At 35.1% G+C, this 14,105-nt stretch overlaps 1 non-coding gene across 1 annotated transcript; it reads left to right on the top strand.

Annotated features, from left to right (window-relative positions):
- The first annotated feature begins 3,685 nt into the window (after nt 1-3,685).
- On the top strand, nt 3,686-3,791 carry LOC121228380 (small nucleolar RNA R71). The gene has a single exon (XR_005925956.1). It is a non-coding gene; the product is annotated as a small nucleolar RNA R71 (small nucleolar RNA).
- Nucleotides 3,792-14,105: the final 10,314 nt, after the last annotated feature.

Here is a 14,105-nt window from a genome sequence, read left to right as displayed (position 1 = left end):
TACTTCATAAATCTTAAATTCATAATTTATTTTTCTCATACTAACTCAATTCATAATTTAGTTCATACATTCTTTCTCGTACTTTTCAATAGTGCTAAAACAAATAATCTCATTTTCAAAATTTCATTTCAATTATTTACCCTATTAACAAAGCTCAGACTATGACAGATACGCGGATTTCCACCCAAACACACCAGAATATCCAACCCAAACACACCAGGAGTATTGTAAATCCTCCATAACACACCGGTATAATATATCCTCCCAAACACACTAATAAGGCATTAAATGCCTATTCGGATAAACCGAAGTATATAATAACAGAAACATCTTCTCGGCCGAACTACAATCTCTTCATCACATCACAAATCCAATGGCATGCCATTTGTATCGAATCTAGTCCGACAAGTTAATAGGGTATTATTTTACTTTTTCTAATTTCAATTTCATTTACACAAAAATTTTCAATACTCATTCAATTCAAATATCTATTATCTTAATTCATATACAAATTAATTTTCACACAAGTGTATACCATCAACACCATACAATTGTCACCATTTATTTATTTTTCAATCAATACACTTTTCAAATAATCACATACTTACCTCAAGTCTTACTTACCATACATAACAATTAAAATTTCAGCAATCAATAATAATTAAAATTTGAATTATAGTAATACACACCGTAATTCTCCCATTTTAGTCCTCGATGACTTTCTCCTTTCCTTTCGATGCTGATGCTTCAGGTTCTTTGTTGGCTACGAAAATAATAGTAATTTACATTATTATTTACAGCACTAATTATAATAAATAATTAAATTTCTAAACAACTCCTACCTTATTCCCAATTTAATCCTAACTAAACTTAATTATTTTCTTAATCCAATTCACTCTCTTTTTCTATTCAAATTTTGTCTAAACTTATATTTAACTATAAAATTTTCAGCATATTTCCCTAATTTCGAAATTTCTTCAATTTAGTCCCTACAACATAAAAATTATAGCCTAGTTTACAATTTAATCCCTTAATCAATTCTAACTTAGAATTCATTCAATTAAATCCCTAATTCCATAATTTTTCCAACATGAACCCTACTTGGAAACATATGAACTCTTGAACTATCAACTTAATTTCATCAAAATCTTGTTTCAAAGCTCCTAAAACATCAAAATTAAGAGAAAATGACTTAATTGACTTACCTTTTAAACCTTCAAACCTTAAAACCCTAGTTTTTCCTTTCCCTTTTCTTTCTTTCTTTTTCTTTCCCTGTTTCGAAATGCTTCTGTTCTGTTTCTTCTTTGTTTCTTTTATCTTTCTTTTTATTCTTTTATTATTTCATTTATTTTACTTATTTATTTTATCATTTAACTAATATATATTATTATTAATTTAATAACAATATAATTAACACATTTGTATACATGTATCTTTGTACATTTGTACACTATTATTACCATCCATTTGTCTTTCTTTTATTTATTTAACAAATAAAAATCTTATAATATTAATATTTAATTAATAAATATCTTTAACTTAAAATTTAAGTAAATACATAATTATAATACAAATGTATATATTCATATTATTACAAATGTCATTATTTAATTTGTTTTTCATACCAAAAATCTTATAATTTAATTATTTAATTAACAAATATCTTTATACTTCAATTATAAGTAATTAAATATTTAAATTACAAATGTACCCATACAATTCTTACACATGTATATTTTATTACCATACAATTGTCTTCTATTTAATTTATTTATAATATATTATCAATTAAATAATCATAACAATTTAATATAAAACTATAATAATAATCATTATAATATATAAAACCTAAAAAAAATCTTTGATTTTATTTCACCAATATGCCACCTCATTTGTAGTCAATGGCTTAATTGCCATTTTAATCCTTTTTATTTTCTATTGCTTTATAATTAAACTTTTACCCTTTATTCAATTTAATCCTTTTTATTACTTACTCTAAATTAAGCTAAATTCACTTAATTAGATCCTAATTAGACACACCACTAGGCTCATAAATATTTTTAATAATTATTTTTGAACTTATTTCACTAAGACGGAGGCCCTATAACTCACTTTTCCGGTACCCGTGAATTTCAGGTCATTACATTGACACCACTTTATCTGCTTCAGAGTCTAGAATCACAAAGTTATCAAAAAGATAAATTTATCTACACGTACCAATACGTCATCGATTTTTCCTTCTAGGTGTGCTAAGGATCGATCTGCTAATTGAAGTGTAACTGTAGTCGGTCTAACTTCACCTATCCCTAACTTCCTAAATATTGATATAGGCATCAAATTGATACTCGCACCCAAGTCACATAGTGCCTTACCAAAATATGTTGCTCCAATGTTGCAAGGTATGGTAAAACATCCAGGATCCTTCAACTTTGGGGGTAGTTTGTTTTGAAGATATGCACTGCATTCCTTTGTCAAGGGTACCATCTTAAATTCTCCAAGTTTTCATTTTTTAGACAGGATATCCTTCATGAATTTGATGTAGTTCAGCATTTGTTCAAGTGCTTCAACCAAAGGGATGTTGATATGAAGTCGCTTGAGTACGTCTAAGAACTTCTTGAATTGAATTTCCTACTTCTACTTTTGAAGTCTTTAAGGGTAGGATGGTGGAGGTTTCTTTACTAGAACTAGTTGATTCGTCTTTTATGGTAATTCTGCATCTAAAAAAGTTGTTAGTTGATCAGAATTAGCTGGTTCTAAAGTTACCTTGTCAGATTTTGCAGATTCTATTTCTTGTGAAACTGGAATTTCAACACTCAGTTGAACTTCCTCTGAGTCTTGAGCATCGGCTAGCTCCTTCTCAACTCTAACGGAATTGGGCTCTAAAGTCTTTCCGCTCCTCAATGTCAATGCTTTACAATGCTCCTTCCATGGGTTACTCGGATTCTCCGTATCACTAGGTAAAACACCTTGTGGTAGGTTCCTGAGTTTAGTAGTAAGCTGGCCCATTTGGTTTTTACAGATTTTTCAATGTAGCTGCTTGGCTTTGAATTAAGGCATCATTCTTCACCATGTATGCCTTTAAGAAATTTTCTAAGCCATTGGATGGTTTAGCTTGGGTTGGTTTCTGAACTTGTTGGGGAAAACTAGGTGGTTGGGTCGATCTAGGTTGGGCGTAAGTGTTACTGGTTCCAGCCTCTTGGTTACTCCAAGAAAAATTCGGGTGGTTTCGCTATGATGGGTTATAGAAATTGGATTGTAGTCCTTGCCTTCCTCAATTTTGGTTCTAGTTACCCATGTAATATATGGATTCTGGGTTCGATGGACATTCTACAAACAAATGTCCTTCCCTAAAATAGACACATTCTATATTTTCAAATTGATTTGGTTGTTGTGCTGCAAAACTATTAGACCCATTAGTAGTAAGATTTTTTAACATTGAAGAAATTGATGATACTGAGATGTGAGTGAAGTAAGAGCGTCTACTTCATGTATTCCAGCAACTCGTCTTCCTGACGTTGCTCGATTGGTTGGCTATTGATAATTGTTGCTGAAAATCCTCTCAATGATTTCATAAGCCTCATTATAAGACTTAGAAAGGAGAGAACCGTCAGTAGAAGCATCTACTACCATCCTCGTGTGAGCATTGAGACCATTATAAAACGTCTCAAGTTGGATGCAATGTGGGGTTCCATGATGAGGGCACTTTTGTAATAATTCTTTGTACCTTTCCCATGCCTCATACAAGGACTCATCATCTATTGTTAGAAGGCAATGATCTCATTCCTCAACTTAGCATTCTTACTAGGCGGGAAACACTTCATGAGGAATCTTTCTGCTAACTCTTGCCATGTGAAAATTGAATTTGGTGGCAATGAGTTCAACTAGACTCGAGCTTTATTCCTTAGCGAATACGGGAACAACTTCAATCGTAACGCATCTTCAGGTACTCTGGCTAACTTGAAAGAATCGCTCACCTCCATAAAAAGCCTTAAGTGTAGGTGAGGATCTTCGGTAGGCATTCTACTAAATTGGCCCACTGTCTGAAGCATCTGGAACATGACTGGCATTAGCTCGAATTGTTGTGCCTCAATTTCATGTCTCCTAATACTTAGATTAAGATCATTAAACACTGACACGACATACTGTCTTAAAGCTCTATCCCTATCATCAGCAATAAGGATAGGATTTTGAACAGGGTCTGCTCAGTTTCTTTGATTCGAATTTTTGAAATTCATCTATTCGATCCTTCTCTGACTTGCTTGTCTTCTTCGCTGTCAAAAAGTTCATTCAATATTAGGGTCTACAGGGAGTAAATCAATAGTTCGATCAATACTCATAAACACCAGAAATAATCATAGAAAAATTAATTAAGTTAAAATTGAATAGAAAAATAAACCAAAATGCAAAACTAACAAATTCACAAATAAACAATTTAGATAAACATAATAAATACAACTTACCAAATCATCCACAATTTAGATAAGCATAATTTAAAACACAGGTAAATTCTCATTTGGCCTAAAGCCTAACACATAATCACCATTATGTTAGTTATGTATAAATACATCAGCTATGAATTTCTTCTCGTATTTCACATGAATACTTGTACTGATTCGTATTAGTTTGTATAACCTCTTATCATCATTTGTTCCCGTTGAACCATTTGGAATACTATTGGATACTCGGGTGTCTCGCACACTAAGTACCAACATGTGGTCTAAACTACCACTGTAACAGTCCGGTTTAGACCCTAGTCGGAATAGTGGTTTCAGGACCACAAATTCGAGTCCAAAAAATATTTTAATAATATTTTTTGTGTCTGTGATAGATGAATTTCTATCTGTGAAATTTCTGTGATTTAATTTGTCTATTTCTATGTTCGATTTTACAAAAAGGATTTAATCGCGTAAATGATAAAATCTGTATGTCAGTTATTCAATGTGTTTAATTGGCATGGCTTTGGATTATATGGCCTTATGTGGCAATTATTCCATTGAATTTTTGAATGGTCATAAATGACCTTGTCTCATGCTTTAACATGAATTAAAGAAAACAAAATTCATGCATGTGTTCATAAAACACCTATTAGAACAGAAAATCAAAGAAAATAAAAAGATGAAAACCCTTTTAGGTTTCCGCCCTTGTTCATCTTGATTAAGGTATGAATTTTCGTCTGTTTTTGATAATTTTTACGTTTCTGTAATCGTTGCTTGGTGTTCTTCAAAACCCATGTCTAAATTTCTATTTTTGTTGAAGATTATAAAATGTACCGTTGATGATTATATGAGATTTGTAGTGTTCTTATATGGATTATGAAAGATATATGTGAGATTATCATGTTTGTTCTTGAATTTATGATGAAATGAGCTATTTGGGCTAATTTGTGAAAATGAGGTTTTGAAGGACTAAATTGTGAATTAAAGGTGTTATTTGGGCTTGTATGGAAGCCATGTATATTTGGCCAAGCTATAGTCTTGGTGAATTATGCATATTTGTAATTTTGTGAATTATGGACTAAATTGTCAAAATGTGAAAATGTAAGGGCCAAAATGCAAAGTTTGCTAAATATGTGTTCATGGACTATTTTGAAAAATGAATGATTGAATGATTGAATTTGAATTGTAATAGATCAAGAACAAAAAAAAATCAGACTTAGATCGAAGGAAGTCCAAAGTAGTTGAATAGTGACTCGTGTCCGTCTAAGATCCATACGAGGTAAGTCAAAATACAATCACGCATTAAATTGATTGAACATTGTATGAGTTAGATATAATCTGTATTGGACGGCTATGAGAGCCTGATGAAGAAACTTTGACATCAATTGAGATATCGTATAAGACCGTGTCTGGGACACAGGCCTCGATTTGGGACTTACGTGTAAGACTATGTCTGGGACATCAGTATCGTATATGATCATGTGTAAGACCCTGTCTGGGACAGAGGCATCGATTAGAAATTACTTGTAAGACCACGTCTGAGATGATGGCATTGTACCTGTCTATGAGTATCGATGTCGTTTCTGAATCATCTGAGAATAGAGTACAAGATATGGGATTGAATATATTATGAACTGTATAATCTATACAGGTACGTATGTATCGTACAAAATCTCTGAATATGAAAGACTCTGTTCTGTGAAATAATAAATGTGAAATAACTCTGAATTCTTACTATTGACTCTTACTTATGTGTTTTAATAGATGGACTAGTTGTATTTGGCTTACTAAGTTATTTGTAGCTTACTCTATGTGATTTCTGTTTGTTTTACAGTTACCGTAGCTACTGAAGGCTCGGGGTTGGTCGAGGATTGTCACCACACTATCAAACTCATTTTGGTACTTTTGAAGTGTACATATTTATAAGTATGGCATGTATAGGCTAGAATGTTGATGTATTTAAGCTTTAATTTGTATATATATGCTATGCCATAAGAGTTGGCTAGCAAATGGTGTGTTTGTTTAAGTTTTGGTATGGTTTTGAATGGGTTGTTGAATGATGATGATATAATTGTAATGAAGCAAGTTTTGATCATGAAATTGGCTGAAAATTGTTGTTTGAATGTTGTTTAACATTGCTAGTAGAAAAGACCCATATAGGGGTGGCAAGTTGGCTTAAACCAAGCCTGCATTGTGCCACACAGTCAGGGCACATGGGCATGCCTTGTAGCCAAGTATGAAATGCAGTAACCTATTAAGTTTGACACGGCCATAGTACACAGGTTTGCCATAAGGCCGTGGGCTTAACTCAGTAGCTAGCTAAGTATCACACGGCCGTAGCACACGGGCGTGTTTGTTGCCCGTGTGAAAAAGTCAGTATAGGACCTCTTTTTGGCACAGTTGGATCACATGGGCGTGGCTTATGCCCATGTGAGTCACACGGCCTAGTCACACGGGCGTGTGGCTTTGACAGTTTTGAAATATTTGGTTAAGTTCTGAAAATTCTGAATGAGTTCGGTTTAATCTCGATCTTTCCTAGATGTATGTTTTAGGTCTCATAGACCATATTAAAGGTTAAATTGTGAATGAATATCTATGTATTGATATTATATGATATCAGTGATTCTGTATTGTTCTGTAATGTTCTATCTGTCCGATGACGCCCCTTTCCTATTCCGGTGATGGTTGCGGGATAGGAGTGTTATATTTTATTGGTATCAGAGTTATGGTTTAGTCGGTTCTAGGACTACCATAGCGTATGCGAGTTTAGCTATACATGCCATATATCTAAAACTATGATAGTGTGATGAATCCTGACATTGAAATGTGCTTTTATATAGCAATGAATCCCAATAAAGCTGTAGCTGACGATTTTGAAAGCAATGCGCCTGCCCCCGCACAAGGGACGATGCAAGATGATTCACAACCGGCTATGAGTAGCTGTGATAGCGAGGCTAAGCAAGCCTTCTATCAGATGATGAATGATTGGTTCACTCAGTATATTAGAACCAATTTGGCTGTTCAACAATCTCCACCCTCGGTTAATCCTTCTCAAATTCCTGTTATGCCCTCGGTGAGTCCGGTTCAGCTAATCAGACCACCGGTTGATAAGATTAGGAAGTATGAGGCTGAAGAATTTCGAGCTACAACGAGTGATGATGCTGAAAGAGCCGAATTCTGGTTAGAGAATACAATACGAGTGTCTGATGAAATATCTCTGAATCTTGAGAAATGTGTAAAATGTGCCGTCTCACTTCAGAGAGATACAGCGTATCATTGGTGAAAAACTTTAATATCTGTAGTTCCGAGTGAACGGGTCACTTGGGATTTCTTCCAAGCTGAATTTCAGAAGAAATATATTAGTTAGAGATTCATTGATTAAAAACGTAAAGAGTTTCTCGAGCTTAAACATGGTCGTATGTCTGTTATTGAATACGAACGAGAATTTGTGAGATTGAGCCAATATGCTCGAAAATGTGTATCAAATAAAGCAATAATGTGCAAAAGGTTTGAGGATGGTCTAAATGAAGATATTCATCTACTAGTTCGGATTTTGGAGATTAAAGAAATGGTGGTGCTCATTGAGCGAGCTTGTAAGGCTGAAGAATTAAGTAAAGAGAAAAGAAAAGCTGATTTTGAAACTAGAGATGCTAGAAAGAGATCTTCGAGTAAATCATTTTAGTCTAGGTCAAAAAAATTCCGAGATGATCAGAACTGTTCAAATACTAATGTGGGACATTCGAACAAAGATCGAACTAGATCGTATTCGAACACCAGAGCTCCTATTACATCTATTGCAAGTGTTGGAAATGTCCGATCTGAGAAACTTGAATGTAAACACTGTGTAAAAGACATCCGGGAAATTGTAGATTGAATGACCAAGCCTATTTCCGATGTGAATCCCTGGATCATTTTGTAAGAGATTGTTCTAAACTCGCTGATTAAGAAAATGTACAGAATCAGAGACCGAGTAACACCTCAGCTAGAGGTAGACCTTCTAGAAATACAAGTAGTGGTCAAAGAGTTACTCGAGATACTGCTGTTAGATCTGAGGCCAGAGAACCTACCAGAGCCTATGCTATCTGAGCTCGTGAGGAAGCTTCGTCACCAGACGTGATTACTGGTACTTTTACTCTTTATGATACTTCTGTGATTGCATTGATAGACCTCGGATCAACACATTCTTATATCTGTATGAAATTAGTGCATAGTAAGACTTTGCCTGTAGAGTCCACTGAATTCGTAATTAGAGTATCGAACCCCTTAGGTAAAAGTGTTATGGTTGATAAAGTCTGCAAGAATTGCCCATTATTGATTCGAGATATCTCTTTTCCTGCTGATCTGATGCTTTTAACTTTCGACGAATTTGATATAATTCTGCTAATGGATTGGTTAACTTTGCACGATGCTATTTTGAATTGCAAAAGAAAAGTCATTGATTTAAGGTGTAAGAATGATGAGATAATTCGAATTGAGTCTAATGATCTGAATGGACTACCAGCTGTAATATCTGCAATAAAAGCACAGAAATATGTAAAGAAAGGTTGTGAAGCCTACTTAGCTTATGTGTTAGACTCGAAAATGAATGATAAGAAAGTTGAATCAGTGCCTATTGTCTGTGAATTCTCTGATGTGTTTCCTGAAGAACTACTGGGTTTGCCTCCGATTTGAGAAGTTGAGTTTGGCATTGAATTAGTACCTGGTACTACTCTGATTTTGATAGTTCCATATAGAATGGCCCCGACTGAATTAAGGAATTGAAATCTCAGTTGCAAGAATTGACCGATCGAGGATTTGTGATAAACCATACATTATACATATTTTTACCCCATGTTTAATGCATTTTATGGATGATTTCTCAGTAGAATTAGTGAATCCGATGCTCCTAATGCTTTAATTTCATATTTTGTACTTAGGAGAGCATAGGAGAGCGAAAGGAACGAAAAACAGGCCAAAAATGGAGAAAATGCGCCAAAGTACGAAATCAACACGGCCTGGACCTCCTCACACGGGCAGACCACATGGCTGTGTCAATTTGGCAGGCTCGAACACGGCCTGAAGTAATCAAACACGGACGTGTCACTGTCAAGCCCAAGTTGAGTCCAATTCAGAAAAGGCCAATTTTGAGGGTTTTTAGGCATTCCAAAGCCTATAAATACGCACTAAAGGAGGAGAAAAGAGGGGACGGAGAAGAGGGGTAAGGAATTACCCTAATGAAGCTGATTGATCCATCTTAGAAGCAGGATTCATCATCAAGACTGAAGATCTCTCCTCAATTTCCCTTCAAGAGTTTTGGGTTTTCTTTATGTTTTGTATCCTTTATTCTTCTGAGATGTTTTCTTATTTAGTTATGAACTAAATCCCCTAAATACCTAAGGGGAATGAAACCTAAGACGAATCTTGTTATTATTTTCTGAATCGTGTGATAAATATTTAACTTGTTCTTAATTATGTGTTCTTAATTCTTGTTTTGATATCCCAGGATACTGATTCAAGACACGCTCTTATTCAAAGGAGGAATAGACCCTATCTAAGAGTACATTTTCCATAATTAAGCAGAGTTGATTACGCGCCTAGAATTAGGGTGGCAAGATTTTGCCAGATTAGGGTGAAACCTAATAAGGGGATCTATAGATCGAGTTAATGCAACCCTAGAGTGTTAATTAGAGAAAAGTCTCGGTTATTCAATCTAGGGATTAGACGTTATTAGTCTTGAATAGGGATAATAACATAACTTAGGGATCTCTACGGAACAAGTTGAATGAATAAATCGTCCGATTCAGAGCCAGAATAACAACTACAATCTAGGTGGATTTTTCCTTAGGTATTGTCTCAAGTTAATCGATTTTCCCAAAAGCAATTCCCCAATTCTTTTCTCTGTGCATTCTTAGTTTAAACAATTAGTTAATTAAAAAAAACCCTTGTATTCTTAGGCTAGATAACAAAAAGATAGTTATTACTAGTACTTTTGGTTCCCTTGGGTACGATATCCCGGTCTTGCCATTACTATACTATTGTTCGATAGGTGCGCTTGCCTTTTCGTCGTGATAATAGTTAGTCTAGGTTTGATCTTCATTATAAATATTTATTACTTGTTACGAATCATGCAATCAAGTTTTTGGCGCCGTTGCCGAGGAACTGAAATATTAGGAACACTAAATTTTTATTACTTTAGCCATTTATTTTTCTTGCAATTTAATTTAATTTTTTTATTATTATTTATTAATTTACTTTTTCTTTCTCTTGACAAGTTTTTATAGTTTATGACTAGAAGAAACCCGTTAGGACCCTTACTTTTTGACGAAGAAATCGATCGAACAGTTCGTAGAAATCAAAGAGAAATAAGGCGTAGTTTACGATACACAGAAAACGAACAAGAAGACAATACTCAATCTCCAACCGACGAGATGGCTGAAAACCAAGACAATCAGCTGTCTCCTGCAATTGCAGCTAATCAAAATCCTACTCCATGTACTATGTATGACTATGCTAAACCCTGTTTAACAGGAACTGAATCAAGTATAGTTAGACCTGCTATTGCTGTGAATAATTTTGAATTAAAACCTAACACTATTCAGATGATACAGTAGTTTGTTCAGTTTGATGGTTTGCAGGATGAAGATCCCAACACTTACTTAGCAAATTTCCTGGAACTTTGTGATACATTCAAAATCAATGGCGTTTCTGATGATGCCATCCATCTTCGGTTATTTCCCTTCTCACTAACAAACAAAGCTAAACAATGGTTAAACTCGTTACCACGAGGGTCTATCACTACTTGGGAGCAAATGATCGAGAAATATTTACTAAAATATTTTCCGCCGGCTAAAACGGCTAAATTATGCAATGATATCTCTTCTTTTGTGCAGATGGACTTAGAAACACTTTACGATGCATGGGAGAGATACAACGATCTATTGAGAAGGCGCCCTCATCGTGGGTCACCTCTATGGCTGCAAGTTCAAACGTTCTAAAATGGTGTGAATCCCTCCACAAGACAAATGATTGACGCAGCTGCTGGTGGAACCATAAACAATAAAACATCGGAAGATGCCTATGAATTTATAGAGGAGATGTCACTGAATAACTATCAGTGGCAAGTCATGAGGACAAAGTCAACGAAAACAGCCGGCGTTTATAATGTCGATTCGATCACCATACTCTTTAATCAGGTAAAACTTCTCAATAAAAAGATTGATCGTTTTCTTAGTTCTTCATAGGTACATCCTGTAATAAGGTGTGACTCAAGTGGAGGAGGTGTGCATACAGAATATCAATCCTTCAATCCTACAACCGAAAACGAGCAATCAATTATATGGGTAATAATCCTCGAACTCAAAAATGATCCTTATAGTAACGCTTACAATGCAGGTTGGAGGAATCATCCAAATTTTTCATGGGGAGGCCAAGGAAATTAAGGAAATCAAAGGGCACCACCTCCCCAAGGATTTCAGCAACCACCCTACCAATAGGAAAGGAAATCGAACCTTGAAGAGATGTTGGAAAAATTAATCTCGGTGTTGGAAGCGCAATTCCAAAATACCTAGATAGCACTTAAGAACCAGCAAGCATCGATTCAAGGTCTCGAAACTCTAATAGGGCAACTTGCAAAGCTAATCTCTGAACACCCACAAGGTACTTTACCTAGCATTACAGAGACCAATCCCAAGGAGCAACTTCATGCTATCGCTGTGCAGGATAATAAAAAGCTAGATGAACCAGAATCACAGCAAGACAACGCGATTAACAAAAGTTGAGAAGAGGTAAGCAATGAAAATCCTAAATAGGTAAGTACGAATTATAAACCTTGTGTGCAATATCCTAATGCAATGAAGAATGATAGAATGGAAGAACAATTCGGTAAGTTCATCAAACTCTTAAAGAAGTTACATATTAACTTACCCTTTATTGAAGTTCTTTCGCAGATGCCCAACTCAGCAAAATTCTTAAAGGAACTTCTAACCAATAAGCAAAAGTTAGATGCTACATCGCATGTGGAATTCAATGCAGTCTGCTCAGCTATTCTAAAGAATAAGCTACCTAACAAATTGAAAGATCCAGGGAGTTTTACAACTCCTTGCTTAATTGGTAGTTTATGTGTGAATAATGCTTTAGCTAATTTAGGGGCAAGTATAAATGTTATACCTTATAAAATGTTTAAACGACTAGGTCTCGGTAAACCCAAACAGACCAGGATGAGCATTCAATTGGCTGACAAAACAGTTAGATTTCCTAGGGGTATATTTACCCAGTAGACTTTGTCGTCTGAGACATGATGAGGATAACGAGGTACTTTTAATTTTAGGACGACCCTTTTTAGCAACTGCTAAAACAATTATTGATGTGGGCATAGGTGAGCTTACCCTTCGTGTGGGAGATGAAACGATCACCCTTCAAGCTCGTAATTCCAGCATCACATCGAACAGTGAAGGTAATAGTCCACACCAATCTACTAAAACTAACAATATGACACAGCCTACTTTGCAGAAATTAAGTTTCAAAGAAGTTCACGAGCCATGTTCCAGCAATGATAGAAGATACACTCATGAAGAACGAAGGCTACGGATAGAGGAGCTAAATGAATGGAGAGTACATAAACTAAGTACACACGATAAACCGAAATTACTCCAGAATGAGTTTGATACCTCTCCAAATCAACTTAAGGTTGGCGATAAAGTCTTATTAGAAGCCGCAGATCCTTACGTTGTCACTACCACACCGAATGAAAAAATCCCTCTTACGGTACTTAGTATTTTTCCATTCGGTACGGTAGAGGTGAGTCGCCCTAGGTTCAGCACTTTTAAGGTAAACAACACCCGTTTAAAACCTTATTTTGATGAGATTGATAGTAGGACTGAGGAGTACGAACTCCTCGAACCACCCTAATCATTCACTAGAGAGGTAAGTCGAGCTTAGACTATAAATAAGCACTTCTCGGGAGGTAACCCGAGCACTAACATATTTTGATTTCTTATTTCTAACACTTTAAATAATTAAATTTATCTTTGAATTGCAAGGGTTTTTTTTTTAGCCCACACGGACAGGCACACAGGCGTGCCTAAAGCCGTGGCCAAACAGGGAAAGAAACACGGCCGTAAACAGGACATGATTTCCCCAAAACACGGGATGCGATAAATCCCCACGGTCATGCGACATGGCTACGGGTGAACTTGATAGGTGAACACGGGCGTGGGAATAGAAAAACACGGTCGTGCCACCTGAAAAATTAGAATAATTATCTTATTTTATTTCTCTTTTATTAAGTTTTTAAGATTCATTTGTTTTCCTTTTTTTAAAATAAAAAAAAATAAAACAAAACGGCTTACCTTTAGAGTCCAGCTTGCCATCCAAAGTATCTCCAATACTCGATCTCGCTAATCCAAGGATATCATCCGTTCTTAATACAGGAAGTTTCACTCCTCCCCCTATCTTATTTTTATACTCTAATATTTATCTTTGTACATTGAGGGCAATGTAAATCTTAAGTGTTGGGGGGTATTATGTCACTATCAGAAAAATCCCTAAATAATCACCTTGTTCTCATAAAAAATTCTCATATCATATTTTGGATAAATTTTGATTGACTTATGATTTTGATTGATACATCTTGAATTAAAACATAGGGATTTATGCATTGATTGTTTAAACTTTAAGATATTAGAGAATCAA

The sequence above is a fragment of the Gossypium hirsutum genome, chromosome A04, assembly GCF_007990345.1.
Source record: "Gossypium hirsutum isolate 1008001.06 chromosome A04, Gossypium_hirsutum_v2.1, whole genome shotgun sequence".
Taxonomy (NCBI): Eukaryota; Viridiplantae; Streptophyta; class Magnoliopsida; order Malvales; family Malvaceae; genus Gossypium; species Gossypium hirsutum.
The sequence above is the reverse complement of the archived record's forward strand: the minus strand, read 5'-3'. Positions and strand labels throughout refer to the sequence as shown.